The sequence below is a fragment of the Myxocyprinus asiaticus genome, chromosome 28, assembly GCF_019703515.2.
Source record: "Myxocyprinus asiaticus isolate MX2 ecotype Aquarium Trade chromosome 28, UBuf_Myxa_2, whole genome shotgun sequence".
NCBI lineage: Eukaryota > Metazoa > Chordata > Actinopteri > Cypriniformes > Catostomidae > Myxocyprinus > Myxocyprinus asiaticus.
In genome coordinates, this window is record NC_059371.1 from 11081926 (window position 1) to 11109058 (window position 27133).

General features: G+C 38.8%; 1 protein-coding gene across 2 annotated transcripts in view; it reads right to left on the bottom strand.

Annotated features, from left to right (window-relative positions):
• LOC127419234 (voltage-dependent L-type calcium channel subunit beta-3-like) overlaps nucleotides 1–27133 on the bottom strand; it is a 105287-nt gene that overhangs the window by 72520 nt on the left and 5634 nt on the right. The window lies entirely within an intron of this gene.

A 27133-nucleotide genomic window follows, 5' to 3' on the forward strand; every position in this document is an offset into this window, starting at 1 on the left:
AATGTTTCATAAAAGAACTCAGAAGGCTTTCTAACAAAAACATAATGAACCAGACAATAAGACAATAAGGGTTTCTTACTCACATTGTCTAAAGAATTACAAAAGACTTATATGCAACAAAAGAGAAACATATTTGAAATCCAAAATGGATGAAATAAGTGAAACAATAGACCAAAACACTTTTTGGAATCTGAAACCCCCAAATCAGAAATGTCATTCAGACCGGCTCAATTTGGAAATCTTACTTCAAAAACTAGACTCAAAGAAAAATAAAGCAAAAACTAGAAGATTTAAAGAAAACAATTAAAAATTATCAAAATCCATTGGATACCTTTATAAAAATGTCAGAAACAATAGAGCATATAAAAAGTCTTGAATTAAAGAAAGCATGTGGACAAGACAACATTAGCGACGAAATGCTTAAACTCAGCAGCCCCAACATAATCAAAGCTTTAGTCAAAATATTCAGTCTGGTTTTTTGGTCTGGTATCTTCCTTGAGATCTGGTCTGAAGGACTGATCACTCCTATATTTAAAAAAGGAGATAAATTTGACCCCAATAATTACCGCGGTATTTGCATGGGCAGTATACCAGGGAAGTTATTCTGCAGTATAATAAATAGCCGCATAGTCACATTCATTTCAAAACACAACATCCTAAATAAATCACAAATTGTCTTTTTACCAAAACAGCGCACCTCCGACAACATTTATTCTCTTCATACTCTAATTTACAAAAACATCAATGACAAACAAAGAAAAATATATGCATGTTTTATAGATTTTTAAAAAAGCATTCGACTCAATTTGGCACAATGGTTTATTTTACAAACTTCAACAAACTGGCATTGGCGAAAAAACATTTGATATAATGCAATGTACGCAAACAGTAAATGTGCAATCAAAATGAGAAATCACGTATTCTTCCAGCAGGGACGTGGAGTGAGACAGGGATGCAGTCTGAGTCCAACCCTATTTAACATCTACATAAATGATTTTGCAGCAGCTCTGGAGCAGTCCAGTATCCCTCACTCTACATGACAGTGAGGTCAAATGTCTGCTGTATGCAGATGATTTAGTCCTGCAGTCTCCCACAGCAGTGGGTCATCAGCAGAGCTTGTCCCTGCTGGAGGAGTACTGTCAGGAGTGGGCCCTTACAGTCAACCTGGACAAAACCAGAGTCATGGTTTTCCAGAAGAAGGCCAGATCTCAGGGAAACAAATACCAGTTCACCTACAGAGGAGAGGTCCTACAGCACAGCACCAGCTACAGTTATCTGGGCACTGAGATCAGTGAGTGAAAAGGCTCAGAGGGCATTTTATGCAATTAAATCAAGATTTGGCCATATGAAATTACCAATTAAAACATGGATTAAATTATACAACTCAATGATTAAAGAAATTCTATTATATGGATTTGAAATTTGGGGACCAGCCTTACATTTTCAAAATTGGGATAAAACTGCAGTAGAAAATATTCTGTTGGAATTTGCAAAGTATATTTTGGGGGTACATAAAGGCACTTCCAATACTGGCTGCAGGACTGAATTAGGCTTATGTTCCCTAAACACTGAAATACAGAAGAGATCTGTTCAATTCTGGCATCACCTCCATCAGTCTGATCCCGAGTCTATAAAATATAAAGCCCTCCTCTCCAATGAGATCCCACCAGTGTTTCATCCTCTAAATACACTGGCTCTTAAACTAGTTAATGAAACTCAACCCATGATTGACTCCAGGTACAACTGTCAAATCATTATTAAAGACATTGAGAAAAATCTAAAGGATACTCATGATAAAACATTAAAAACTCAGTTTGACCTCCAAAACAAACTCCAATGTTATTTGGCCCTAAATTGAATCACAAAATTGGCTATTTATCAGTTAAACAATTTAAAGAGAGAAAAATCTTCTCAAAATACAGATTAAGTGATTATGATCTAGAAATAGAGAGAGCAAGACATAAGAAAGCCTGGACACCGAGAGAGCAGAGAATATCCTGGCACTGCTACCTATAGCAAATAGAGGTGAGAAACACTTTCTTCTCATCTGTCCCAAGTACCACACTGTGAGAAATGTTTTTCCCCAAATTTGCAACACTGAATCCATCATTCCTTATACTCAGTGATACAGAGAAAATCCCCTATATACTCCCCTATATAGACGCCCTAGTTGCACTAGCTGCTAAATATGTCTGCCATTCACACTGTTAGACATGACAAATTCATTGTATACATTTCATTCATATTATATAATCTCCTATTTTGCATATACTATATATATTTTTATTCTATTTAATCATTCTTAGTATGTAAATGTTTAAATTGTCTTTTTTTTTATTACTATTAATTGTTGTATTTATTATTATATTATTATCTTATTTACAACAATTTGTACTTACATAACCTTAAAATGCTTTGGCAATACTATACTCCAACTGTCATGCCAATAAAGCTGAATTGAACTGAACTGAGTGAGAGAGAGAGAGAGAGAGAGAGAGAGAGAGAAGAGAGATAGAGTAAAAAGCAAAAGCAATGAGGGTCTTCTACATGATTAAAATACAATTCAATATGAAATTCCAATAAAAACCTGGCTAAAAATCCTTAAAGCAATAATCGAACCAATTGCTCTGTATGGCAGTGAGATATGGGGACCCCTAAAAACCCAAGATTTTTCTAATTGGGAAAAAGAAGAAATCGAAACTCTGCATACCCAAATTTGTAAAAGCATCCTAAAAGTAAACAGAGCAACACCAAACAACTCATGCAGAGCTGAATTAGGACAATACCCCTTACTAATCAGTATCCAAAAAAGAGTTCTGAAATTCTACAAGCACCTAAAATGCAGTGAGCCGAGCTCATACCAGGCTGAAGCCCTGCATTGCCAGGAGCAGAACCTGCACAGGAGTGCTCTTTCACAGCTGGTGCTGAAACTACATCCAAACCAGCACAGTATAATCTGGCCCAACCAAATTATAAAATTACAAAAATAAAATTACATTGCCTATTGGAGAGATGCCACTAAATTACAAAAGAAGATGGAACTCTATTTACAACTGAAAAGAGATTACAAACCAGCAGAATACCTGAGCTGTCTGAAAGAGCATAAAGTGAGAAAGACACTAAGCAAATACAGACTGAGTGATCACTGTATGGCTAAAGAGAGAGGACGGCACAGACAAAGATGGCAGCCGCAAGAGCAGAGACTGTGTTCACTGTGCTGGTGGAGGTGGAGACAGAAGAACACTTCCTGCTGCACTGTGATCACTATCACAACATTCGATCTGCCTACTTTACAAAATTCCAACAAATAGCACCACATTTTATGGCAATACCAAATCCTGAAAAATTAAGACATATTTTGGGAGAAAACTCCAGCTTGATCACAACGGCAGCAAAATATGTAGCAGCTTGCCACAATCAAAGAGAGTCAGCCAGTGGACAAAACTAAAGTCAGAAATATTCTTACATCTTAACATGTCTAAATGTATGTATTTTTTTTTTTTTTCAATCATTTTCTTGTTTATAAAAAAAAATGTATTTATTTATTGATTGATTTATTTATTTATTCAGATTTTCTTTATGTACTATATAATCATTATTTTGTTCATTGCTCATGTAATGGCCAGTGCTTTGGCAATACTGCACAAGTCATGCCAATAAAGCTCATTTGAATTGAATTGAATTGAATTAAATTGAGAGAGATAGAGTGTGAGAGAGAGAGAGAGAGAGAGAGAGAGACAGAGAGAGAGAGAGAGAGAGAGAGAGAGAGAGAGAGAGAGAGAGAGAGATGTGAGGTTTGTTGGAATGGAAAGCATGAGGAATTGTGGTTAGAGACTCCAAACTAGTCTTGGATGACTAGACATAACAAAAAGTCTGTTGAGCTTTCTCGGACCACACACACACACACACACACACACACTGCCAAAAACACAAATATAATGATGCTGAGGCAGACAGAGGAAGGAAAGTCACCCAGCAGTCAAGCATCCATAATTTTACACATTAGCTCTCTCTGCATTCATGGGCTGTGCATGGCACAAGCAGGAAAATGGCTCCTGCTAAGTGATGCTTAATGATGTTATGGCCATTTGTGAACTGTCGGAGCGGCCATTTTCAATCCATTATTAATGTGATAGATTTCAACACCGCTCTCAGTGCTACATGCCCTGCATTGATATCTAAGCCTGCCTTTACATTTCATGAACTTTGCTCTTTGATTCGATGTGAAAACCACTGATATATTTTATAATCAGCATCAGTATTTCTCTCAAAAGTGAGAAGGTGTGTAATAATTTGACTTTGTCAGATGTAAGATAATTCTTCAACCTAAATGTAATGTTCCCATCTGCTTATTGGGTAAATCAAAAAAAAAAAAAAAGTGCCTCGGTCACATTTAGGGATGCACAATATTTCGGCGGCCATATCGGTATCAGCCTATAAATCGGTTTCTGATAAGACAATTTGGCAGATATTTTAAAGCCGACAAATTATGGCTTCTCAGGCACATGCTACTCGCCATGTGGTTTTGATTGGTACCTTTGATTTGCTTTAAAGGATCATCCTGGATCTGAGTAAACACTCTATTATACAGTATTTATTTATGTCACATGCATTTTGTTTCTTATTTCTTTTTGTGTTAAAGGATATTGTTGTGTTTACAGTTTGAGACTTGTTTGCATTCCTTAGTTCTCAGCGGTGAAGAAGCAGACGGAGGCGATTCAACACATCCTGCCCCAGCGTGGTTCAAGGCCCCGCACCCCGTCTGCTTGCCGCCGAGGGGGTCCCCCTGCGGCTGCAACTCAGGCAGCTCTGCCCCAGCCCGAGCCGACCGCTCGGCCCCGGCGTAGAGCCCCCTGCAGGAAGCTGATGCCCCCCGTCTCACGGTCTGGCGCTAAGAGCCCCCAGGAAGGCCCCCAAGTGCCCTGAGATGGACGACCCAGGGAAGAAGAGGCCTGCTGGAACCCCGGAGCTGGTATCCAGACCACTCCGTCCCCCAGTGGACGGCCGGGAGGAGAATCCTGTGTTCCCTTTTGTTTTGTTTCCACATTTTCAAAGAAAGAGCAGTTTCCTCACTCCCTGGGTCACACAGCTGGTGTTTACAGCCTTTGTTATCACGACAGCCGGACACCAAACACTCGCGGCCAGGGCACTACGAACGCGGGCCCCCAGCCCTTGCGCAGTCGTGACGCGCGGTGAGGGCACTCAACCCCCTCCCCCATCGCTGACTAGTCTTATGCTGGGTATAATGAGCAAGGTAAGTGCTTTGATGTTTCCCTCAGCACAGCCACGAGCTCGGCATGCGAGGCTCCTCAACGTGGCGGTTCCTGCTCCTCCCCGCCACGAGGCCCCACCCACAGGTACGTCAAATGATGTTATCCCCTTGGTGCCCCTCGAGTGGAGTTTGGAGGCGTGGCTAGCGCTCTCCAACCCGTCGCACTGGCTGGCCAGGACAATCCGACCCCCCCCCCTTTGGGTTACAAGCACATTCCACGAGGAGTGTGGCGTCCTCCTTGGCACTAGCTAACGGCATCTCTTTACATGACATCTGCAGAGCAGCGGGCTGGGCTACACCCAATACTTTCGTGAGATTTTACAATCTCCAGGTTGAACCGGTTTCATCCCGTGTGTTGTCAGGTACGAACAGGTAAGTTGCGGGACAGCTGGCCAGGTGTACCGCCTGCGCACAGTGCCTTTTCCCTCCAGGAGAGGAAGACGTGTGCTTTTTCCCCCATGCGAGTTCACGAGACGGTGGACCTTGGATGTCCTTCCTCCCTAGTCCTGTGGCCAGCGAATTCGGCGGAGGAATTCGTAGTCGGACCCAGTATGTGTGCTAGGGTGCTCCACATTTGCTGGTTACCGCTGTAACCCCTTGTGATGTATTTTCCACAGTACGGTTTCCCTGTTGGTAAATCTGCGTCTCCCTTGGGCAGAGCTCACCGTGTTTGTAGAGCTCCTCCCCTCCGGGTAGGACCTACCACAGCGCCTCTTCCACATGCGGCTGGAAAGCCCATGTGTAGTATTTGCCACATGTTAACCTCTCCTTCAGTAGGATGCGGTCTCTGCGGTATCTTTCCCTCCTGGGGAAGAACTCCTTCCCCGATGTGAATATATATGGCCCCAGCCGAAGAAAGTCTTCACTCTATGAGGAGAAAAGAAAAAAAGAGAGAGAAAAGGCCGTGGCTGGCGCGGTCAGTTCCCATTGTAGTTACACTTGTACCCCCCCCTCCCCCCACCCCCGGGGTGCGAGGGACTGTGCAATGTTCTTGGGGGCACTGGGGGAGGCTACGTGCAGACTGGGTGCACCTGCTATTGGGCACGCAGCGGCTTGCTTGCACCTGCACCGGCAGTCCACGTAACACAGTTCAGCTAGTTGTGGCGTTTCGTATAGGGACCCCTAGTGTCACTACATCAACACAATGTCGAGTGAGTGACAGATAAGGAACGTCTTGGTTACTGTTGTAACCTCCGTTCCCTGATGGAGGGAATGAGACATTGTGTCCCTCTTGCCACAACGCTGTACTACCCGCTGAAATGGGCGGGACCCTGTCTTGGCTCCTCAGCGCAAAACCTGAATGAGTGGTTGCGAGCCAGCTCCTTTTATATCCATATGTCCCCGGGAGTGGCATGCAAATTCCACTCGCCAATTCCCATTGGCCTTTTCTCTAAGATCAGAGGTGTTTGGGGTTCCCAAGAGCAACCCCTAGTGTCACACATCGACACAACGTCTCTTTCCCTCCATCAGGGAATGGAGGTTACAACAGTAACCAAGACGTTTTGTCTATTCACCGGTTTGAATCAAGTACAATGCACTGGATTTATAAAAGTAGCTCATTCATCAAATTAATTTTAAATTGCATTTTTTTTTAAATAAAAGGAAGCTGGCCATAGGAATGTAAACTTTCTTTATTTAACTGCTTCAAAGTAGGCTACATTTGGTAAATGATTTAAAAGTTTTAGATTCCTTGTTTTCTGCAATTGAAGATGTTTTAAAATAAAAACAATAATCTACTTTGAATGGTTGATTTCATTAGAAGTGCTCCGGATGTGGCTTTATAAGGTGTGCCTTTTGTTTTTGTCATCAGTCACACAAAATGTAGATTTATATCCATATATAGCAAATATATTGGTTATCGGCCTCCAAATACACGGAATTATCAGTTATCAGCCAAAATTTCCATATCAGTGCATCCCTAGTCATATTTCAGACTAAAATCAAAAGAGAAAAGTAAGAAACTAAATTTTGCATTTTGGGACATTTAGGATTTTTCATCTTTACTTTCAAGAAAATTGATTAATGATTTTTCTTTTTTTTCTTTTTTTATCCCCTTTCTCCCCAATTTGGAATGCCCAATTCCCACTACTTAGTAGGTCATCGTGGTGGCATGGTTACTCACCTCAATCCAGATGGTGGAGGACAAGTCTCAGTTGGCTCCACTTCTGAGACAGTCAATCCGCGCATCTTATCACGTGGCTCGTTGTGCATGACACCGCGGAGACTCCCAGCATGTGGAGGCTCATGCTACTCTCCGCGATCCACGCAAAACTTACCACACACCCCATTGAGAGCGAGAACCACTAATCGCGACCACGAGGAGGTTACCCCATGTGACTCTACCCTCCCTTGCAACCGGGCCAATTTGGTTGCTTAGGAGACCCGAGTTACTCAGCACACCCTGGATTTGAACTTGCGACTCCAGGGGTGGTATTCAACATCAATACTCGCTGAGCTACCCAGGCCCCCCAATGATTTTTGATATGATCAAAAATATTATATTTTTTTTATTATTAAAATCAGTACCATCAACAACATAATCAAAACTTTGCTGAAAAACCTGCTGTATGCAATATACTAGATGTCCACTGCCTCCTCGTCAAAGTTTCAGTGCTCTTCTGGAATTAAAAGACTTTGTAACAACTTTTCTAAAAATGCCACCTTCTTATAGTGACCCGCATGTATTTTTGCTGTGAAATCTTTGCCGATTTTGATAAAGTACCAATAATGTTTGTATTGTTACTGATATTTCAAAATGAGGATTTACTGAATATAAGCAACTTGCTGGCTTGCTTACATTTTTTTTTTTTTTTTTTTACCTACTTTTATAGAAAAATCACATTGAAATGTGTCTATCAAAAATGATACAACAGGCTTTTGAGGTTTATATATATATTTTTTAAATCATTACATTATAAAGCAACAGAAAACACAAAGCTTTGAAAATACTGACATACAGTGCTTTGAAAGTCCTGATATCTTCTTGTCAGGTGTATTCTGTTGATTCATGTCTTTTATTTTGAAATTCTAGTTCCGGTTTCATGTCATGTTTCCCTAGTCATGTGATTTCTGTTTTCCCTCCATGTTCATGTGTCATGTTTTCATTGGTTTATTGTTTAATTATCTTGTTATCAGTTCTGTTTGTTCATTGGTTTATGTTCTCCCATGTCTTGTATTTAAGCCCTCATGTTTGCATTGTCTAGTTGTGGAGTATTGTATGTGTTTGTCAAAGTCAAAGTCCAGTCCATGTTTTGTAGTCAGGGTTATAGAAGTTCACGTTCTGTAAATAAACTGCACTTGGGTTCTTCATCTTCACGTCCTTGTCATCATTGTCAGCAGTTCCAGCATTTGTTACACTTCTGTTTTTGTGTATATCTGATACTAAATTGTTTTAATAAAATTCTAACCTAAAACAAAGGCAATCTGAGTAAACACAAAATACAGTTTTTAAATTATAATGTTATTTACTGAATCAAAAAAGTTATCCAATACCAACTGGGCTTGTGTGAAAAAGAATTTAGTATTAGTTACTAAATCCCCAAATCTATGAAACTGCACTGATAATGGGATTCAACTGGACTAGACACACCCAGGCCTGATTACTGCCAGCCTGATCAATTAAATCAACACCTAAGTAGAACTTTTTCAGCAGCTTGAACTTGGCTAAATGATCTCACCCAGTAGCACACTATGCCAAGGTTGAAAGAAATTCCAGAAATGATGAGGAAAAGGTGATTGAAATACATGAGTCTGGAAAGGGTTACAAAGCTATTTCAAAGGCTCTGGGACTCAAAAGAACCACAGTGAGAGCCATTATCTCCAAGTGGAGAAAACTTGGCGCACCAGTGAACCTTCTCAGAAGTTGCTGACCTTCCAAAATTCCTCCAAGAGCACACAGACAACTCACCTGGAAGTCACAAAAAAGCCTAGGACAACATCCAAGGAACTGCAGGCCTCTCTCGCATCAATAAAGGTCACTGTTCATGACTCCACTATTAGAAAGACACTGTCCAAAAATGCCATCCATGGAAAAGTGGCAAGGCGAAAACCACGGCTAACCCAGAAGAACATTAAGTCTCATCTGAATTTCAGCCTATAAATCGGTTTCTGATAAGACAAAAACACACCATGATGATCCTCAAAGCTTTTGGGAGAATGTTCTGTGGACTGATGAGTTGAAAGTGGAACTGTTTGGAAGACAGGGGTCATGTTACAGTTGAAGTCAGAAGTTTACATACACCATAGCCAAATACATTTATACTCAGTTTTTCACAATTCCTGACATTTAAAATATTCCCTGTCTTAGGTCAGTTGGGATCACTACTTTATTTTAAGAATGTGAAATATCAGAATAATAGTAGAGAGAATTATTTATTCCAGCTTTTATGTCTTTCATCACATTCCCAGTGGGCCAGAAGTTAACATACACTTTGTTAGTATTTGGTAGCATTGCCTTTAAATTGTTTAACTTGGTTCAAACTTCCACAAGCTATTTACAATAAGTTGCTGGAATTTTGGCCTATTCCTCCAGACAGAACTGGTGTAACTGAGTCAGGTTTGTAGGCCTCCTTGTTCGTATACACTTTATCAGTTTTGCCCACAAATTTGTTTTTGGATTAAGGTCAGGGCTTTGTGATGGTCACTCCAAAACCTTGACTTGGTTATCCTTAAGCCATTTTGCCACAACATTGGAGATATGCTTGGGATCATTGTCCATTTGGAAGACCCATTTGTGACCGAGCTTTAACTTCATGGCTGATGTCTTGAGATGTTGCTTCAATATATCCACATAATTTTCTTTCCTCATGATGCCATCTATTTTGTGAAGTGCACCAGTCCCTCCTGCAGCAAAGCACCCCCACAACATGATTCTGCCACCCCCATGCTTCACGGTTGGGATGGTGTTCTTCGACTTGCAAACCTCACCCTTTTTCCTCCAAACACAAATATGGACATTTTGGCCAAACAGTTAGATTTTTGTTTCATCAGACCAGAGGACATTTCTCCAAAAAGTAAGATCTTTGTCCCCATGTGCACTTGCAAACTGTAGTCTGGCTTTTTTATGGCAGTTTTGGAGCATTGGCTTCTTCCTTGCTGAGCAGCCTTTCAGGTTATGCCAATATAGGACTCGTTTTACTGTGGATAAAGATACTTGTCTACCTGTTTCCTCCAGCATCTTCACAAGGTCCTTTGCTGTTGTTCTGGGATTGATTTGCACTTTCTGCACAAAACTAGGTTCATCTCTAGGAGACAGAATGCATATCCTTCCTGAGCACTATGATGGCTGCGTGGTCCCATGGTGTTTATACTTGCGTACTATTGTTTGTACAGATGAATGTGGTACCTTCAGGTGTTTGAAAATTGCTCCCAAGGATGAACCAGATATGTGGAGATCTTGGCTGATTTCTTATGATTTTCCCATGATGTCAAGCAAAGAGGCACTGAGTTTGAAGGTAGGTCTTAAAATACATCCACAGGTACACCTCCAATTAGCCTAACATAAGCTAATTAATTGTCTAAATGCTTGACATAATTTTCTTGAATTTTCCAAGCTGCTTAAAGGCACAGTTAACTTAGTGTATGTAAACTTCTGACCCACTGGAATTGTGATATAGTCAATTAAAAGTGTAACAAGCTGTCTGTAAACAATTGTTGAAAAATTACTCGTGTCATGCACAAAGTAGATGTTCTAAACGACTTGCCAAAACTATAGTTTGCTCATATGAAATCTGTGAGTCCTGACTTAAACCCGATTGAGATGCTGTGGCAGGACCTTAATCAGGCAGTTCATGCTTGAAAACCCTCCAATGTGGCTGGACTAAAGCAGTTCTGCAAAGAAGAGTGGGCCAAAATTCCACCACAGCGTTGTGAAAGACTGATCTCCAGTTATCGGAAGCGTTTGGTTGCAGCTGTTGCTGCTAAAGGTGGCACAACCAGCTATTAAGTTTAAGGGGGCAGTTCGTTTTCACATGGGTGATATAGGTGTTGTAGGTGTGGGCGATATACCGGTAGACATTATAAACAGCTAGAAATTTGGCAACCGGTATCCAGTTTGGATTATCTTCTGTATTGCGGTTACGCAAATCCGCCACCACGTGCAAGAAATGTGCACTTCATTGTATTCACATAACATGCACACGGTACACATTCTGTCGGAGAAATGGAGGAGGAAGGCGGAACGGGTTTATGTGAGACTGAAAGAATTGAAGAACAGGGTTTTTCAGGTACTGACCATTTTTCTGCGGCCGCCAAAGCAAATTCCATGACATTAATCTCGTTTTCTGAACATGCTTTCATCAGACACACGCAGCTGTGAAGCATGAAAGTGCGTGTGAGTCCAGCATGCTTCCAGATTGGGCTCCACAGACACTTGAACTACTCCAACTGGTTTCTCTCTATCGTGGTCCACGGCACAAACTTAAAAACTTGCATGACCCATTTGAATTCTACTGAATTTTTAGTTTTTTACCATAAAGTGCTACGGAGGAAGTATAGCATCTCAAACGGAAAGAGAGCCCAACATTCTAACCAACACTGTGTCATGCCACCAATTATGTCATCTGTCATGCAGATTTTTACACTAAACATCATCACCCTTAATAAAATTCAGTTAGAATGATGTTAGATATTAGAAAACAAACCGGCTTTGCTTTCAGATATTCAGATATTCTCTACAGAGATTACTTAATTCGTTAAGAGCCTAATGAAGTGATTTATAATAATAATAATACTAGTCATCAACATCAGACTGAAATGTGAAATTTAGCATTGTGGTAAGCTTGATTACCACTATTTGAATACCACCAATTTTTATTTTTCTCTGACTATGTTTGTCAAGTTCCAAATAAAGAGAAAATTATTAGGAAGTAGTTTTCATTTATAAAGTATTTAAATTCAATAACTGGATTTTTCAAAAATAGGCATTACAATATGGTTATTTAATATCTAAAACAATTTGTATTGATTTTTGTTTTTTTTAATTGAACTACAATATATCGTGATAGGCTATATATCGGTATCGTTATACAAAATTTGTGATATCGTAATATTTTGGTCATACACTATATTGCCAAATGTATTCGCTCACCTGCCTTTAGACGCATATGAACTTAAGTGACATCCCATTCTTAATCCATAGGGTTTAATATGACGTCAGCCCACCCTTTGCAGCTATAACAGCTTCAACTCTTCTGGGAAGGCTTTCCACAAGGGTTAGGAGTGTGTTTATGGGAATTTTTGACCATTCTTCCAGAAGCGCATTTGTGAGGTCAGACACTGATGTTGGACAAGAAGGCCTGGCTCACAGTCTTCGCTCAAATTCATCCCAAAGGTGCTCTATCGGGTTGAGGTCAGGACTCTGTGCAGGCCAGTCAAGTTCTTCCACACCAAACTCGCTCATCCATGTCTTTATGGACCTTGCTTTGTGCACTGGTGTGCAGTCATGTTGGAATAGGAAGGGGCCATCCCCAAACTGTTCCCACAAAGTTGGGAGCATGGAATTGTCCAAAATCTCTTGGTATGCTGAAGCATTCAGAGTTCCTTTCACTGGAACTAAGGGGCCAAGCCCAGCTCCTGAAAAACAACCCCACACCATAATCCCTCCTCCACCAAACTTCACAGTTGGCACAATGCAGTCAGACAAGTACCGTTCTCCTGGCAACCGCCAAACCCAGACTCGTCCATCAGATTGCCAGATGGAGAAGCGTGATTCGTCACTCCAGAGAACGCGTCTCCACTGCTCTAGAGTCCAGTGGCGGCGTGCTTTACACCACTGCATCTGACGCTTTGCATTGCACTTGGTGATGTATGGCTTGGATGCAGCTGCTCGGCCATGGAAACCCATTCCATGAAGCTCTCTACGCACTGTTCTTGAGCTAATCTGAAGGCCACATGAACTTTGGAGGTCTGTAGCGATTGACTCTGCAGAAAGTTGGCGTCCTCTGCGCACTATGCGCCTCAGCATCCGCTGACCCCGCTCTGTCATTTTACGTGGCCTACCACTTCGTGGCTGAGTTGCTGTCATTCCCAATCGCTTTCACTTTGTTATAATACCACTGACAGTTGACTGTGGAATATTTAGTAGCGAGGAAATTTCACAACTGGACTTGTTGCACAGGTGGCATCCTATCACAGTACCACGCTGGAATTCACTGAGCTCCTGAGAGCAGCCCATTCTTTCACAAATGTTTGTAGAAGCAGTCTGCATGCCTAGGTGCTTCATTTTATACACCTGTGGCCATGGAAGTGATTGGAACACCTGAATTCAATTATTTGGATGGGTGAGCGAATACTTTTGGCAATATAGTGTATCTCCCACCCCTAAGGTGTTGGATAACTTTTTGCTTTAATAAAATATATATATATATAATATATATATATTTGAAAACTGTATTTTGTGTTTATTCAGGTTGCCTTTATTTTATGTTATATCTCGTTTGAAGATCTAAAACAATTTAGTATGAAAAATACACAAAAATAGTAGAAATTAGGAAGGGGCAAATACTTAAAAGATATATTTAAAGTGGAAAATTATAAGTTTAAAATCTCAAAACTATAATTTTTTTAATAGTCTCTATCGCATACACACTGGGTCTTTCTCGGTCAATTTCGTTTCTGAAACGGTTTCAGATGAAAGTCAGTGAGTGTTTTCTTGTGATGCGATGAGATACAGCAGCTTGCCCGTATCACTCGCCCGCTTGCGGATGAAGAAACTTCATTCTCCGTACAGTAAATCTGCTGTGTTTATTATGCCCAGGACATGAGTCGCGCGCAATGAATAAGCATACACTGCTTCACAAAATCACTTTCTGTGCGAAAATGTGAGTCATGCAAGTATCTCCTGAAAATGTATATATGCCAATGTTAGCCACAGAAAGTGGGGGAAAACTGTGGTGAAGATTCACCCATTCTACAAAAGTGCCTGGGTTTGTTCCTGGCAGGCAGCAGATGGCCAAACCCCACCCCCAACCTAAAGCTGAGTAGCCTGCCAGGAAAAACTTGGGACAACTTTGTCAAATCGCGTGTTTTCTGGAAGTAAAAAAAAAAAAAAGAACTAAAACAAACGGATACTGCATTACTTACATTTTTTACGTGCTAAACTAAAAATATTAATCGCAGAAATTATCACATTAAATTTCCCAGCCCTAATATATATATGGGTGTTTCTGCAACTACAGGCATTTTTAAGTCCCAGCAGTGAAATTTTAGATTTATGTTAAAATTTGTCATATGATGCTTGATAAATATAAACACAGTGTCATTACATACCTTGACATAAAAAATAAAAAAAATTACTGATTAATGTGATTTAATACAAAATTATGAAGCATTTATAGGTCCAATCACCATTTTTGTTCATGTCCCACAACTGTGGTCTCAATGTTGAGATATGTAAAATGAGCTAATTCAAATACAATATGACATTATTTCAAATGAAATTGTTTCATAAAAATATTACTTTACACCATCTTAAAGTTCTTTTTTGTTGTTGTTGTTTACTGATCATTTATATGATTTTTTCATCTAAATGCGCCTGTCCCACACTTTTGCGTCCTTACCGCAACACTGAACAAATGTCATGTAAAAGTTTTTTCAAAGCCAAACAAATCTAGTTTCTATGGAAACAGAAGTTAGCACGTGAGCACATGGCTGACAGGTTGGACCACCCACAAGGTGCAATACTATGTAACAATTTTCATGTAATATTTGCCTTTTTTTGCCAATGTGTGAACGGCTTGTAATGCAACTTAAAAAATGAACCCTTCCTGGACTTCCTAGGTTGCCTATTAAAGACTGTACACTGATTTTCATGCGAAGGGAGCGGGTTGCTTTTGCTGGGTAAATCCAAAGGATGTGACGTTTATGCACGCTCCCGAGAGCCTTGCCTCAGACAATAATAGCTTCTCTTCTGCTATTCAACAGTGTCAACAAACTACAACACTAGGTAACGTTATCTTAGAGATGGAATCCAGCAAACGTCCGGCTCCCAGCACAACACCGACTCCTACACAAACTCCGAGTAAGCCCAAAACAACAAAAAAAAAACATTTATCTACTGAATCTAGTCTGGCTAAGTGGAAACGTGATCGTGGTCGAGCGAAAACTAGAGTGAACATCGGCAGGGCATTTGATTCCTGGAGGGACCTTCGTTCGGTTTTGGGGATCAAAACCGACCCTGAATTGGCATTCTTCTTATTGGACAGGTAAGCTTACATAAATACAAAGCATGTGAAATATAGTGCCATAAGGACTGATCTGTTAAATTTTAGCTAACTTGATTTTACCTGCACAGTAACTGTCATAAACAATGTTAATCTGTAATTATTCAGCAAGGTAAACTACAATAACACATGAAATGAATGCTAGAGAATGTTCAAAATAATGCAAATAGATCCATTCATTAGTGTAATGTAACTTGGTTATACAGAAAATATATACATTATAAAATAATAGCGCATCGATATATCAAAATGACAGTTGTGATGGAATCACATCAATACTGAATTGTGTCAACATATTTATAATGTACAGTTTATTTTATAAACAGCTACTGTCATCATCCACCAAATTTAGCTAACAGCTATTGATAAAGCTGGCTAGCTAGCTAACACCGACATAGGCTATCGTATAAATGCAGTCAATGTATCATGCAAGAAAAGTGATTACTTCAAACTACAGTCTCGCATAGTCAGACCTATATCCACACTTTGTTTTAGCCCTGTTCCAGCACTGGAGAGTCAAATATAATATACAGTCTCAAAGTTTGTAGTAAAACAATCATAACTGTGTAATTTTAATTATGCTACCTCATCTGTCAGCATGATGCCGGTGAATCATGTTCAGTCTCTTTGTACGTTACGTCATTGTTTTGGCCGATGCTCATATCCCTATGGAGTGTGTGCACGAGCACGAGCATGAGCAACAGGTAGCTGGTTGCAGTTCACTTAACGGCCACAGGTGTCATTAATAACAAGGGTTTCTGAATCTTACATACTGCACCTTTAATGACTACATGCAATTTTGGGTACCTTTTTATATGTATTACAGACTCTGTTGGTTAAAATTCATAGGGGTTAATTTTTTTTAATTTGGGATTGTCAAAAGTGACCATAGTTGCAGAAACACCTATATATGTAGTCTCACGTAGTTCAGTGTTTGTTTTTACGTTGTTTTTATGTTGTTTTATGTAGCACCATGGTCCTGGAGGAACGTTGTTTTGTTTCACTGTGTACTGTACTAGTTGTATATGATTGAAATGACAATAAAAGCCACTTGAATTTATATATATATATATATATATATATTAGTATATTTGTCAATAAACATTTGTATAGACAAAGGAGAGGAACTTATCATGTTCAAACTCCCAAACATTTAGTATATATGAAAAGCCCAGGGATTTCCTTATGTGACATTTATGGGCTAAGTCAAGTCAACCTTTATTTATAGAGCACATTTAAAAACAACAGAAGTTGACCAAAGTGCTTTACAGATCAAACAAACAAAATATATAATTACAGATTGATTGAAAGTTAAATATAAAACATAATAAAATAAATAAAAGCATTTAAATTCACTTCAACCTATTCAGTGATCTATTCAAAAGCCAAAGAATAAAAAATATGTTTTTAAAGAAGATTTAAAAATTGTTAATGATGAAGCTGACCTCACATGGAAAGGGAGACTATTCCATAGATTAGGACCTATCACAGAAAAGGCACGGTCACCCTTAGATCTACAGCGGTAGATAGAAGTTGATCTAGATAGAAGTTGAGTGCTCTGGTGGGGGAGTATGGGTGTAGAAGGTCACTGATATACTGGGGCGCGAGACCAGATAGTGCCTTGTAGACATAAATCTGAATTTAAAATTGACCCTGAATTTCACCAGAAGCCAGTGTAGAGATGCTAAAACTAGGGAAATGTAATCCCTCTTTCTTGACCCTGTTAAAAGCCTAGCTGCCGCGTTTTGAACAAGCTGTAGGCGGGATAATGCAGTTTGGGGCAGACCAATGTACAATGAGTTGCAATAGTCTAACCTTGATGAGTGGATCACAATTTCCAAGTCTTTACGGAAAATAAAATGTTTTATTTTAGCGATAGATCTAAGGTGGAAAAAGCTACCCTTGACAACAGCACTGATCTGCTTATTGAAAAGTAATGATGAGTCTAAAATCACTCCAAGACTCCTCACATGATCTTGTACATTTGACCACAGAGGACATAACTGGGCAACCAGGCCAGGTAAGTAGGACATAGAGGAACCTAAAATCAGAACTTCGGTTTTGCTTTCATTTAATTGTAAGAAATTGTTTGCCAGCCAATGTTTAATATCTTTGAAGCAATTTAGGGTGTTCTCAGATCAACAATTCTTCTCTACACTCACTTGGAAATAAAATTGTGAATCGTCAGCATAACAGTGATAAGATATGCTGTACTTATTAAAGATAGAGCTCAGAGGAAGCATATACAGGGAAAATAACGCGGGTCCTAAGATTGACCCTTGAGGGACACTACACTGTAATTGAGCCAAATTTGAAGAAAAATTACCTAAATTTACAGAAAACGTCCTTCCTTTTGGTTAGGAGGAAAACCACTGGGTCATCCCCTGGATGCCAACCATACATTCTAGACGATTGAGGAGAATATTATGGTTGATTTTGCCGAACAATCTAATTTTGCCGAGATCTAATAAAACTAAGACGACTGGTGAACCTGAATCCATGGAGAGAAAAATATCATTAGTGACCATCAACAATGCAGATTCAGTGCTGTGCAAGTGTCTGAAACCACACTGAAATGTATCTAAAATGTTAAATGTATTTAGATTATAAAACTCTTTTTTTATTTTCTAACGAATAAAAAACTCTCTCCAAAATCTTGGAAATAAAAGGCAGTTTGGAGATTGGTCTGTAATTGTTGTGCATTGCCGGATCCAAAAAAGGTTTTTTTAACAAAGGATGTAGAATTGCATGTTTAAAACTACTTGGAAAATATCCACTTGCTAATGAGCTGTTAATTAGGGCTAAGAGTCCTAAAATTAAATGCTGGGTCACAGGAGCATAGTGACCTTTAAATCTTGATGCATCAAATTTGATACAAAAGAAAAAATAATCACATATTCTATTTTGTTTTAAATATTTTGTTTACAGGTTCAAAAACCAACTCAAAATAATAATAATAATAATCTGACTATTATTTATATGCCAGGCTTTATAGGATTAATTGTCATACAGAAAAGAAATTCACCTTGAAAAAATCATTTGATTTCCTTTGTGAGATTCACCCTTTTAATTAGCAGAGCTCAGCTATGGGTGAACTGATAAAGTATACCAAAAGAGATAAAAGAATGTCACTCAAACTGCAGCAAATGAGCTTGAGAATGTTTATGAATCAATAATTGTTCTGGCAACTAAAGTTCACACATTACTTGATAAATAAAATATGGACATTAAAATCAAAGCACACACTTAAATATGAAGAATACCTTGATCAATATTAAGCATAACAATCTTTAGCCATTACAAACAATGAATGAACAAGATGAGGGAAAGAGAATCTAAGTGCAGGCTTTTTATATATACTCAGAAAAATAAACAAAAGAAACTGAACCCAGAACAAACCACTACAGATATGAAAGGTTAAGAACTGACAATGAACAGAGGAAAACACAGGGATTAAATACACAAGGACCTAATGGGAAAACAAGGAACACCTGAGACTAATAATCATAAGAGCCAATGAAACAAAGTCAATGAAAAGAACTACAAAACACATAATCAATCACAAGAACAATAAACATACATGGCAACCAGGGTAACCATTACAGAAAGAAAGAAAGAAAAAAGAAAGAAAGAAAGAAAGAAAGAAAGAATGCATTAGTACAGCAGTTTCCTGGTGAAATGAACACGGGGTGCTACAACAACGACTTCACTTTCACACAAATCAGGAGTAAAACAGCAGATTATCAGTTCATAAACATATCCTGTTCCTCACAAAATGTTATCTTATGACATTAAAACACATTTACTATACATGACTTGTAGCGCATGACTTTTACGGTGATACATTTGAACGTTTGTATTAAGTGTTTCACTTGTGATGGAAAGGATGAGAGCACATGTATCAACATGTTAGCTGAAAGTGTCATAGAAGCACCACAAATTAGAAAATATTTCTAATAACTGCCGCAATACATGTAATGAACCATGTAAAATGAGGTTGTAATCAGATGAGGTTTTCAAGGTGAATGGAGGTTTTAATGAATAAAATGTACCTCCCTAACCTAAAACTTTACCCTAAACTCAGGGGCGGGTTTACGATTTCTGAGGCCCCATGCAACCGACCAACCTGGGACACCATTTTGAAAAAATTGTCATTAAAAAAATTACATAAAATGTGTTTTAAATCATAATTTTAAATTTATCCTATCAACCGTTGTAGCCAAGTATATACAAACAAATTTAGAAAATAAAAATCTTGTTAAAGATAATTAATGCATGTTTTTCAGTTTGTCCACAATACAGTGATAAAAAAGCAATATTTACCTACATATATTTTTTTACAAAACCCTTTTTTTTTTTTTTTTAACAGGGTATGCAAAACATCCTACTTCACCTAGTAACATTTTGGAATTCAGTTATTTATTAATATTATAACCCAACAATTATTTATTGTTGTCCAGTTTGTCATTATAATATGATACAGTATTATTATTACTTTAAGGATTTGTTGTATACAATAGTAATATTTACTTTACTTTCACCTGGAGCTTATTTTCTGACACTAAGGCTGTATTTTATGTAAGCATCGTAGGCAACATTCGTAACAGAATTATAACAGTCAACATACAATACACGGTGGCCCCTCAGCACATTAGAGCAGAAGAAAAAAAACATTGTCATTTATCAAGTGCTGAAACTTTGCTTGTTGCAGAAAAATCTTAAATAATGTTAAACATTGTAACAGCCACCTCTGTGCAACCTGAACTTGTTCAGAACGTTCAATCTTTTTGGCACCTGCGCTAAAAACAATCTAGACAGCGCAACGAATGAAGCAGAACGCAGGTGTCTCGACATGCATTTTTGAAACCTGAAGCTCTTATTAACTTGACACAGTGTCTAAAAATGTGACGGTCCTGCTTGAGATACTGAAGAAACAGCGAGACGTGGTGCAGCAGTCAAGGACCTTCGTCCAGCACGTATTTACACAGGAAAACAATGAAAAAACAGAGCTGACGCACGCAAGAACGTGTTCGATGTGAACGGCCCCTAACTCATCCGTTCGCGCGTATCTGTGAGTGAGAGTGCATGGGCGAAACAAGTTCGGATGGCCTATATATTTTTTCATAAATTACAAACCTGAACCCAACTTGAAAAACTGACCTGTCCCAACCCGGCGGCTTCTAACATGAACCGCGTCCATGTACCCAGAAAAACATGTCACCCCTCAAGCAGTTTTTGCTGAGCTTTCCTACCATGGTGGAGAACAGCTCTGTAACCTCACAACAACACCCTGGCAATAATGATGGCAACTTTTGTACAGGAAAGTGTCACTGGTGGAGTTCGGAAGGCTGTTCCACCATTGAGCAAAGGTAAAAAATTGAAAGTCAGAGAAAAAGTGATTTTGTGTCTCCATGAGGTGACACCACAAGGTGCCACTCACCAAAAGGTGAGAGCAGGGTGGCCAATGGCCAATATAATGTCTATGTATATATACTATATTAAACAATTTAATGATAGAAGACACTGTATAAACAATCCAGATACAAGTTGAAAAAAAAAATGGCTTCTTTTCTACTGATGACTTAAACTGGAATTACTGTTAATTTTGCTGCTACATTATCCAGTATACTAGTTAATAATAAAGTGTTTCTTTATAAGCTATACATTTATATTGAAATAATGTGTAGTTAGAGGTTTGAGTTTCTTTACATATTAAAGAGTACACCCAATTATTTCCACACAATAATGTAAAGATATTCTAAACTGATTATGCAAAAAAACAACACTGGTATCGGATCGGGATCGGTATTGGCCGATACTGAGATTTCCGATATCGGAATCGGATCGTTAGAGAAAAAGTGGTATCATTGCATCCCTAATCAGCACCATATCGCTTACCAAGTATTCCTACCTAATACTGCATGTTTTTCTTAATCTTTTTCAGACCACACAGACAAACTGTCTGGTATTATACCTAACTAATCTTTAAAATACATTGGTTAAAAATCTCTGAGCTTTAAAATAGTGTAGATCTATAATATCAACCAATTTTTGGTCATCAGCCATTACATGGCATTAATCATTGGCCTTATGATATCGGCCATAATTTTAATATCTACAAAATTAACTAATCAGTATTTGAAAATAGAAAATGTGAACTATCCATTGACAAGGCTGTCATAGATTACATTGTGGACACTAGGCAGAGTGACCATTTCTATAAATTGGCCATGCAGGCAAAGTTATCTTCCAATGCTGATAATCTTGAAATCTCAAGTTGAAATCAGGCTGGTTGATATATCGGTCTATCACTAGTACTGAATGTTCACTATAGTTATGTACTATTTTGAACACTAGGTGGAGTGACCACTTCTTTAAATGGACAAGTAGGTAAAGTTACCGTCCAAAGCTAATAATCTCGAAATCTGGCCAAATATCATCCTATTAATCAGCCTGGCCGATATTTCGGTCTATCACTAGTACTGCATGTTTACCATAGTTATTAACCATTGTGGACACTAGGTGGAGTGACCACTTCTATTAATCGGCCAAGTGGGCACAGTTAAGGTCTTATGCAGATAATTTCAAAAGCTTAATATCAGCCAATTAATTAGCCTGGGCGATATATATCGGTCTATTAATAGTACTGCATGATTACCATAGTTATGTACCATTGTATAAACAAAGAATACCACTGTACTACCATGGTACATGTCCTAAACTACATGGTATTACCATGGTGGCATTTCCAAAAGCAAAAAAAAATTTTTTTTTAATGCTTTTTAATTAGTGCAAAAAGTGAGAAATTGTAAGTAAGAGAGAGCCTTAAAAGAGAGAGTCCGAGGGATTCGCAGTTCTGTAAGCCCATCAACACTTTTAATCAATCCTCATTTCCATTTACTAAAATAAAGCCCTCTGATGTTGCTGAAGTTCACAATTTAGAGACGATATATGTGGGATAAGTTTTCTTATAATACGAAAACAGATGGGATCTGATAGTCTTGAAATAGATCCACTCGACAGCAGCAGGTAAATGCCACTGTTTCTCCTGCAGAGGTGAGTCACAATCCAGCAAAGCAACCCCACCCCATTCAAGCAAGATTTCAATGCAAGGAAACAAAAGCAAGGTGACACAACCAGCATGAAACTACTTTTAAAGCAGCTCTACTCAAAGGACATAGAGAACCAAACCACTTCCATTTTAAAAGTTCATCTGGTCCAAAATACAGTGCTTGCTCAAAAAGGCTTAAATTTGTGGAGTTATCCAATGGTTAGATTTACATTTGTCAATAACTAGAATATTCTTTGTCATTTGACTGGGGCCAGTGGAATTTGTTTCTGCGACTTTCACACAGAACTGCACCAAGTTAATTTACAAGAACATTCCCTTTGGAGTAACCTGGGGTTAATGTTAACATGAAATCAAAATGAACCCTATTTACTTTCTTAATACACATCACATTCCTGGTCTTACTGTCTTATTGTGAATGATTCATCAGCGGACGTGATTCCATATAAAAAATGTTTTGTCTTTGTAATCTTTTATCAAAATGTAATAACTTCCACCTCTAAAACGACTTTCTATTTGGGCTGATGTCACCTACCCCTTTTATTTTTCTATGCCTCGCCTCTAACCACCTGTCATATAGAGACAAGTTTTCACAATCCAATTACAATAATTGCTGCATAAAATAAAGTCCCCCCAAATTTTTTCTCACTGAAAATTCTGCTTCACTCGGAAATAAATCACAATATGTCAGAAATACAGTTGTGGGTTGTGACTGCGATATCTTTTAAAAGATACATCTGACCTTCAGCTTGTTGCAGTCAGTTATGAGACACCTAAGAGCCAATGACATTTGACAAACCTGTGTAAAATAAAATACATCTGGACGAGGAGCTTGCGGACTGGATTCAGCCTCGTCGCATTTGGCGGGTGGCGGGTGCTAGTTTCACACCCTGGCCACTGTTTAATATATTTGCCGACTTCCCAGATCCATGGTTTTGACATTTCCCGATATTGTCGATCATTGTTTGTTCGCAATCGGCATCAGGATCTTTGTAAGACATCGTCGAAATCCGATTACATCATCCTATTGCCCAGCCCTAGAGTGCATAGTCTATTTTGTAATGTCCACAGTGTATAGTGTCGTTTGGGACACAGCTTAAGACTGTGGCTCGTGGTGCTTTCAAATCATTGCTTTGTTTGAGTTTCCCAACCAGCCCGACACAGCAACAGTGACTCGACCAATGGTGTGAGTTTAGGTCTGGACTATCTGTTTGTCGACCATTGGCGGCCAAGAGGAGGGTTCAGAAAACCTGTTCTGAAAACTATCATTTTTGCATTTCCATTTGGTGACACAAGTGGCACAGAAATGGCACATTTCGCCTATGAATATAGTATCCCTTGCACAAATATAATATATGCATCGCTGGCCTTCGTAAATGTAAGGATTCTATAATGTAGTACGTCACAGATGATAATTTTCAGGCCCCAAGGCACAGGTAAAATATATTATGAAAATACAGAGAGTGTGAGGATTTAACCTCCACCAGCAAGCTCCAAGCCAAATGAGCTCCATTAATATTTGAATATTTGAATATTTTAGGAACTGTGATATTTTGGGAGAAAATTGAAACTGCCATGACCTCCTAGTCATCAAAATTATCAACCAGCTCATTATGTGATCAGTTCTCTCACACACACACACACACACAAACTCTCTCTTTCTATCTCACTATAGTACAGTATTAGCAAATTAAACACTACCTACACTGCATTGCAGACGAGTGCCTAGACAGTAAATGGCTCCATTAAAGAAACAGTGTCTGCCAAAAATGAAGATTCTGTCATTATGAATGCTCCCTGATGTTTTTCCAAACATGTATGACTTCCCTTCTTTTAAGGAACACAAAAGGAGACAGTAGGCAAAATGTTAGCCGCTTTCACTTTCATTCCATCTTTATTCCATACAATTAAATTAAAAGATGACAGAGGCTGTCATTCTGCCTAATATCTCCTTTTGTGTTCCATGGAAGAGAGAAAGTCATACAGGTTTGAAACAACATCAGGGTGAGTTCATGAAGACAGATATTTCATTTTTAAGGTGAACTATCCCTTTAATGCTCCTTAAACCTCAGTGCGCTTGTCTGTAAACCTGATCTAATTGCTGGCTTCCTGATATATGAAAAGAAGAATTTAGAGTAGGTATCTAAGGGTATCACATTTTACAGGCTATATAAGGACAAATATGAGCTTATATGGTATGAGCAGAACAAACTGAAGAATTTGGGTCATTCATTACAGAGGAAATTAATTGATGTAACGAGGCTGACACAGATGCTGTACTGCGCCATGAAGAAATACAGCTTAAAGAGTGCTTGTCATAACCTATTTTTTCCCTTTTGGTGTTTTTGTCACCAGTTCAAAAGATTCTGTTAAATAACACCAAATCTCCATCCTACTTCTGGCTTGGCTGACCTGAAAACATTAATAAAAAAAAATTAATAAAAAAAAATGGGGACTTTCATGCATCAAGATGCTGACGTGAAATAAGACATGTGCTTCCATCTTGCGGCCAAATCTTTAATTGCATCACAAATTAGACTGACATATCAGGGTACATCTAATAAGCACCTGTTTTACACATAACACATGCTTTTTGGATATGTCAAAACTAAATAAATCAAAAGGAAATCCAAGGACACATGGTATCCAAAGACAAATACTGTTCAGATACAAAGAAAATATTTTTCTAAATGTCTAGTGAAACTAAAGTAATTGAATTGCACAACACCATGCTGTCAGTTATAATAGATCTACAGAGAGAGGACATTTTCTAAATTATCTAACCTAGCAACAACTTTTTATAACATCAGAACAACAAAGGTTGTCTTATTAAATAATAAATAAAAAGATAAATAAAAGTATGTTGTGTATAATGTTAGATCACAAGAATGGCATGGTACAGCATGTTTACCATGCCTTTTGGAGCAAACCATCAAGTCAAATGCCTGTAAATGCAATATACTTGCAATGGGAATTCTGATTTTGATAAAGTATTGATTGATGTGTTTTATGCATCATATGAAGTACACCCCTTTTACACAACAGAGTATGTAAAGACACATTTAAAAAATGTAAAGTATAATAAAGCATTATCTTTCTTCACATTACTGAATCGATGCGGAGACGGCAAAGGTTGAATAGAGTAATTGTTATTTAAATGCTCTGTCATTTTTAAATGTCTAAAATAAACCATTAAAACAAAGTTCATTAGAGTAATGAACCTAGGATACACACTCACCGGCCACTTTATTAGGTACACCTGTACATCTGCTTATTCATGAGATTATTTAATCAGCCAATGGTGTGGCAGCAGTGTACAGTGTAAAATCATGCAGACAAGGGTCAGAAGCTTCAGTTAATGTTCACATAAACCATCAGAATGGGGAAAACTGTGATCTCAGTGATTTCGATAGTGGCATGATTGTTGATGCCAGACGGGCTGGTTTGAGTATTTCTGTAACTACTGATCTCCTGGGATTTTCACGAGCAATAGTCTCTAGAGTGTAAAGAGAATGGTGCGAAAAACCAAAAATATCCAGCAAGTGGCAGTTCTGTGGGTGGAAATGGCTTGTTAATGACAGAGGTCAGAGGAGAATGGCCAGACTGGTCCAGGCTGACAGGAAGGTGACAGTAACCCAGATAACTACACAGCGCTATGCAGGAAAGCATTTCTTAACATACAACGTGTCGAACATTGAGGCGGATGGGCTACAGAAGCAGAAGACCCCTCCGGGTACCAATACTGTCAGCTAAGAACAGGAAACTGAGGCTCCAGTGGGCACAGGCACACCAAAACTGGACAGCAGACGATTGGAAAAACATCGGCTGGTCTGACCAATCTGGATTTCTGCTGCGACATGCAGATGGTAGGCCCACTGCAGCCTCAGTTTTCTGTTCTTGGCTGACAGAAGTGGAACCCAATGTGGTCTTCTGCAGTTGTAGCCCATCTGCCTCAAGGTTTGACATGTTGTTCATTCTGAGATGCTATTCTGCTCACTACAATTATACAGAGGGGTTATCTGAGTTACCGTAGCCTTTCTGTCAGCTCAAACCAGTCTGGCCATTCTCTGTTGACCTCTCTCATCAACAAGGCTTTTCCATCCACAGAACTGCTGCTCACTGGATGTTTTTTGTTTTTCGCACCATTCCAAGTAAATGGAAGGACGCTAAGGGCAGCCCTAAAATAGGAAAACTGATAAATACACAAAAAATACATAGGTGGTACGTATAGACGCTCCAGTCTAGGGCACAACACCGTTTATGTGCATCCTGAGCTCAGTGATGTGCTTCAATGTAACTAGAATGCTTCAAAAGTGCGTAAAAGATTATTGAGGTTGCACAACATGTAGTTCACGGAATCCAATAGTTTTTTTCTTCTGCAACAGTTCATTAAAGCAATCCGTTGTCTGTCAGACACCCTAACATAAAGAATCAGCAACAGACTCTATAAAAATACTGTCCACAACATAAACCTGTGGACTATGCATAATAACGAGAACATTGCTTACAGTAGGCGATTTAAAGTCCTATAATGACTAAAATTGACATTTATTGTTAAATGCGATGAATTTG